Source organism: Callospermophilus lateralis, unplaced genomic scaffold, assembly GCF_048772815.1.
Source record: "Callospermophilus lateralis isolate mCalLat2 unplaced genomic scaffold, mCalLat2.hap1 Scaffold_51, whole genome shotgun sequence".
In the NCBI taxonomy this organism is placed as follows: domain Eukaryota; kingdom Metazoa; phylum Chordata; class Mammalia; order Rodentia; family Sciuridae; genus Callospermophilus; species Callospermophilus lateralis.
In genome coordinates this window covers 240,602-246,809 of record NW_027514446.1, presented here as the reverse complement: position 1 = coordinate 246,809, position 6,208 = coordinate 240,602, and positions in this window count along the sequence as shown.

The following is a 6,208-nucleotide window of genomic DNA, read 5'->3' as shown; positions in this document are numbered from 1 at the left end:
CCCTGCTTTGTGCCTTTTGCTAACCTACTGTTCTGTTGACCTGAATGTCAGGAAGGTCTTTTCCTCAGGCCACAAGTTTGTGAAGCCTGAAAAAAACTGCTTTCAATTGGAAATGAATGAGCATCACCTGTGGCTCTTTGCTTAATTGCTTTGGAAAGGGATGTGTCTGAATCATCCTTTCGGCTCTGAGAGAGGCTGTGGCTTTGATTTTCAGCACCTGATGGATCTAAAGAAAGATCCCATGTGTGCATCCAAAACCAAAATGGCAAAAAGATCAGTCATTGTGGATGAAGTCTCTTGCTTCCTCTGTTAGGTTCCTGACCTCCATCAAGTAAGTAGAGGGATCCTTTGAGACAAATGAGTTCTTCAAAGCCCTGCAGCAGTGCTTGGGTTCTCACATGACTCCAAATCACATAAAGAATCTATACCTCACAGTCAGTAGGCTTCAAAATGAAGAAACAGAGCAGTATTACTGGCAGGCTTATTTGATCAATCCTGGTTTACAGGAAGGGTGTCCAGGAAACCCTGACTTTAGGAAAATGAGGGGAAAGGGAACTTATTTTGGACACTGTCTTGGGCTGCGCCCCTTATGGAAACCTCCAGCCAGAGGTTATGATGAATGTCTACATGGAAGAAAATGAGGGCCATGTGGGAGTATTTTGGTTTTAATTGAACATATTATTAACCCTAACCATACACTGTTCCCTCAATCTAAGTGTTCAGAAAAGCAGTGAAAGATTTGGTCTTACAATACAGGAATGCAGGGGATCTTCCACCTGCTGAAAACTTCAAAGTTCCATGCAGAAATGATCCCTGGAGAAGATGTAGGCAGCTATGAAGGACATGATAGAGCAAAAGTCATCTTCCATGGCAAACAACCTGATCAGGATGAAGGGTTGTGTCTGAATCAGATTCTCTCTTCTTAAGGTAGAGGAGATGAACCAAACTAGGCCTTTGTGGAGAGCTGTTCCCAGGTGACTATGGTTTCTATACTATTCTAACTTGTGAAAGTGTCACAGGTAGTAGGGACATCCTCCATGTTATGAGACCTTAGGAAGCAAATGTTAGGACAAATTGGTTGCCAAGGCAGTGACCTCATTCAGTTACTAAAGGAAGTGACCTCACCTCACATCCTTGTTGATGGAACTCTCCAAATTTGGGTTCCAGGAAGCCAGGCACCAAGACCCAGTCCCAGCACCAGTTCCAGTGTTCTCACTTGTTTGGATTTTCCGAGGACAGAGTCAGTCTTTTGTGGTACCTACTTATGTGAGAATGGCCAAATTCCAGAAAAATTCTGAAGAGGGGCCCTTCCGGAGAAAACAGGTAGAGGCTCACTGCTGGCTCCTGAAAACTTCACAGAGTTGACCAAGGAGCCCAGATCTGAGACAGGACAGACCATTTCTGGGGAACATAGTATGGCCCTCCGGTACGAGGACACTCTGGATAGTTCCAGACCTACTTGGGGGAAGGAGGTGCCTTTGTGGTTGTGGGTATGGGTTTGTGGTTTTTTCTTTTGTTCTGAGAATAGTTAGAAAAGGGGGTGTGTTTGGTTTGGAGTGGAGTGTTTCTAGTTAGTCCTTTGACAAGGCGAGTGTTTTTAGGTCTGTGTATCCCACTGTGTCCGTGGTTGTAGACATTAGAAAAGAGAATGCCTCAATGGGTGTATCCTCTCAAGGAGAAAACTTCCCAGCATTCATCTGGCACAATTTATAAATGGAGTGTGGCTTGCCTTATCAATGGGCAACACCAACTATCTTCCTACGTTCCTGTTTTCTTCCTGAATTCTGGCCACTCTCCAGAATAGGCTCATGATTTTGTGTCCAATATATGAACCAATTCCAAGATCTGTGACATGGCCATGTACTGGATAGCTGAAGGGAATGGCAAGCATCTCAGAAAACTCAGATATCAGTGTAGCCAGTAAAGTCTCAGTGGAGAAACCCTGCTTTGGGCCTTTTGATTACCTATTGTTATGTTGCCCTGAATATCAGGAAAGTCTTTGTCTCAGGCCACCCCTTTGTGAAGCCTGAAGAAAACAGTTTTCACATGGAAATGAATGGGCATTACCTTTGTGTTTACAATAAAACCTTCACAGATTTGGCTCTCATTAAGTTAAAAATACTTTTAGATTGTATCTCAGTGTAAAAAGTAACATGGAACTGTACATATCTTATTGATAACAAGTCCAATTATAGAACACAAATGATATACATAAATCTCCAACATGTTTTTCTTTTAAGCCTAGAATTACCATACAACCTTAGAACACCAGCTTGATACAATGGTCTTTGGAAGCTTCTACTTTACAGACTTGTATACCTGGAAGATATGAACACATTAACACCACAATTACATTGATGTTTTTGTATTAAACAAGTTTAGATTTTAAAGAAATAACATGGCACAATTTTATAAAAACATTACTTGTTTTACCAGCTGTTTATTTTTTTAAGATTACTTGCTCAAAACTTACACATATAACCAAGTTACACAAACCTTTTTTTTATTATTTACTTAAACCCTTTTAATTACTTAATCATATAGACTCTCTTATCCAGAAACACATTTTTCCTCTATTAGATCTATATCTGGAACCTTTTAGTTTCTCTTTTTCATCTACTAACCTCTTTCTGTTCACATTTCAATACAATACTTGTAAATTTCTGAATTTAGGCAGATTATTTTATAGGCATCTACATTTTATTAGGGCCTTTTTGAAAACCTAGAAAACTTATAGGCCTAATTTTAAAGACATCTTTATTTTTATCTGTTTACCCAATTTGAATTAAAACATATGAATCACGTGAATCAAAGACATTTGAATACATTCTTAAATTTTTCATGAGTGCTCCTCATCTGTCAATTGTCATATCACTGCATGATATATGGACATACACACATACAGACATACCAACATACAACACGTAACACAAATGTAACACATAACACAATAGTAAAAGCCTTGTAGCTTTTTCAGGTGAAATCTCCATTGAAATGCTAAAAACTCCAGAGTCGATCAAAAATAGAACTGATCAGAAAACATTAAACCATCAGCAGAATCAAGATCACGAGCTCAAAAAAAAAAAAAATACAGAATCTAAGAAAAGCAAGAGTCCTAAAAAAGATGACTGGCCAGTAATTAGTAAATACCGTATAATATAATTTTTTGGTTAGGTCTAGTTTGAGTTCAGGTAAAAAGACACATTTACTCTTTTTTATCTGTCTCCTGCTGAGTGCTGCAGGCTTCTTTTATTTGCATATCAACTTAAGTCCTGGCTGAGGTCTGGAAAACTGAAAAGACTGGAATTCGTAGCAGAAACCTCAGGCCTAAGGCATTTTAGCTATAAGTCATAATTTCCAGGTTTGGATGTTGAAAATTTTGATGCAAGTTTAAGATGTAATTCTCAAAATTTTATATCTTTAGATTTTTCTACACTAGAAAAACTTGCTCACACAAAACTGAAAATAGGATCATTTTTTGATAATATTAAAGCCACCATCAGAAGAAGTTTCTATAGGATCGTTAAGCCCCTTTCTTTGTTATGAAGTTTCTAATAGTATTAAGTTACATTAAATTGGCTGAAATTTTTTTAAAAAGAACCACACACTACCATGTGTATCCGAAATTAAGCTTTAAAAATTTCCGAGACTGTTGCTAATTAATGTCATTTCAATAAGCCAGACCAACGTTTTAATTTAGTACCATTTTTTAAAATCTTACACACTGATGGGAATAGATACCATATCATAATTTATTATCTCTTCCCAAGTTAATGCACTGGTATATCTAGTGAAATTTTTTCAGGCTGCCTAGTTCAAAATTAAAACTCTTTAATTATTTTTTATCCTAAGTATTTAAGTTTCCTAGCATGAACTACCTGAAATCAAACTAAACAATTGTTTAAACCCAACTTTTAACTGTAACATAGTGCAATGCTTTAGAAACCCATTTAGATACGAGATGGTTAAAATAAAAAAAAAATCATTTTTAGATACACATTCACCCTAGATCATGCCCAAGAAACAATCTATAATATCAACATATTAATGCATTCATTGTCCCTTTTGTTAAGTAAACAGAGGTGGAGAAATCCTTAAAGTGCACGTAAGGAATAAGGGAGTTCCCCACAGCAAAATGGCTCTGTCAGCTGCTGGGAGTCCCTTAGCCTCACCATTTACTTACAGGATTAGTTCCTCTGGTTTGCTTTGACCCCAGGCACCAGGCATATTCTATGTCTCCCAACTTTGCAGTAGTCAGCTCCCAAAAATTTCATCCTCTGCTTGCAGTTGTTTTGAGTGCTAGGCTTCCCCAAGAGGGCAGAGTGGGGTTTATTTAAAGTCCCCTCTGGGGTGTCAAAATTTATGACTGAAGGCTTGGTTCCCATCCCAAAGCCAATTAATGCCAATTTAATAATGAGGACAGGGTTTTGAGAAAAGTTTAAGCGAGATATCAAAGTTCTTTGACCCCAGACATTTCCCTCTGCAGTGGGCATGCTCAAGCCAACTACGGGAAGAAAAGAAATCACTGCTTCCGTAATCTTGCTTAACAAAGGGGAGTAAAGTTTATCAAAGTTCTTTAAAACACAGCTAAGAGAGGTGCAAAAGGTGAGAACAGAAAAACTGGCGGTTCTATTGACTTTTGGTCTCTCACAGGAGAAGCATTAGTTTAAAATTTAGCTAAAGTAACTTCCACATATGTAAGGTAGGTTGGAACTCGGGACTCTGCATGGGTCCAAACAATGCCAACACATTTAACAGAAACACAGATAAAAAGACACACAAAGACCATCATGCAGCTCCCGTTTGTTCACAACCCCAAGATCTACAATCTTGTGACTCAGGGAGAATGGAGGGAAGAGGGGAAGGAGTAGAAGGTTTGAGTGATAGGATCCTGGGTGACGGTGTCGGATTGGAGGCAGGGACCAGGAAAGGCTTCAAGGACAGAGGCATGGAATGGCTTTGTCCCATAATGAGAGTTTCTCAAACAGAGACAAGGACAATACAAACGTGACACAAACATGTACACACAGGTAACATTTAACACGAGTTCAGAAGTAAAGATTAGAACCTAGTAACTGGCAAAACCTGATGGGTTAGACCACAAAGACAGACAGTGAATTCAACCTGAGAGAAAAAAGTAGCCAGCAAGATATGATGGGTTGGCAGCAGAGTCACCTAATGTGGGCTCATCCGTCCCTCCTCACCTAATGAGGGCACATCCATCACTCCCTTAGTCCTCCAAGGCATCCCTTGCAAGGACGTGGTCTGTGGCTTTAGGACACGTTTGTCCACCACTGACAGGGGGAACTCACGTTCTCCGCTGGCAGCCACTCTGCCAACCCAAACCAAAAACGGAAAAATGGAACCTGAACAAAAAGCTCTGAGCGATCGCAAGGAAAAATGGAAAGAAGCGCCTTACTTACCCCCAGAGGGGTCTGTTGGGGTGTCCTTGTCCTATGCTGCATGATTCCCGGCCAACGCACCAAATGTAAGGATCCGGTGAACGTCGGAGGAAGAGACCACCAAGAGACCGCGGCTCATGCAACAGAAAAAGGCGTTCATTGAGGATCCAATCCAGCATGCTGGGGCTACGTGCTCACTCAAGAAGGGAGAGCAGCCCAGAGCCCCGAGCAGGGGTTGAGCAGTGCTTAAGTACACTTTTTGGGGAGGGCGGGACTTTACATATATCACAGTCTCCTTTAAGAAATCAACATACACCGCAGAAAAATCAAACAACAATTCCTAAACATGATTAGTTCATTCATTGGCAGGAACAGGTGAGGCAGGAGTGATAGGTCAGTTCTAAAGCGAGGTACACATTCAAACAGATTGCTTTAGGCCTTGCAATGCCTATGTGCCAGGCCACACAGGGTCCTAGGTTATTAAATAACCAGGCGGTCAGGGGGAATATTTACTGGGCAGTCGGGAATTGTACTACAAGCTACAGGAATTTCAGGTTTTGCATGTAGCATAGGAACTTAACAATACCTGGTCCTTTACATTTTAACTCAGGCCTTGCAGCTTAGAAACTTTACAAAACCCGGTCTTTTACACTTCAACTTTTACACTTTAATTTCAATTTATTTTACCCTTTCAGATCACTCCTGGTGCACAAGAAGGGTGTCCAAGCCACCCTGAATTTAGGCAAATGAGTGGCAAGTGAGCTTATTTGGGACACTGTCTTGGGCTGTGCCCCTCATGGAAACCT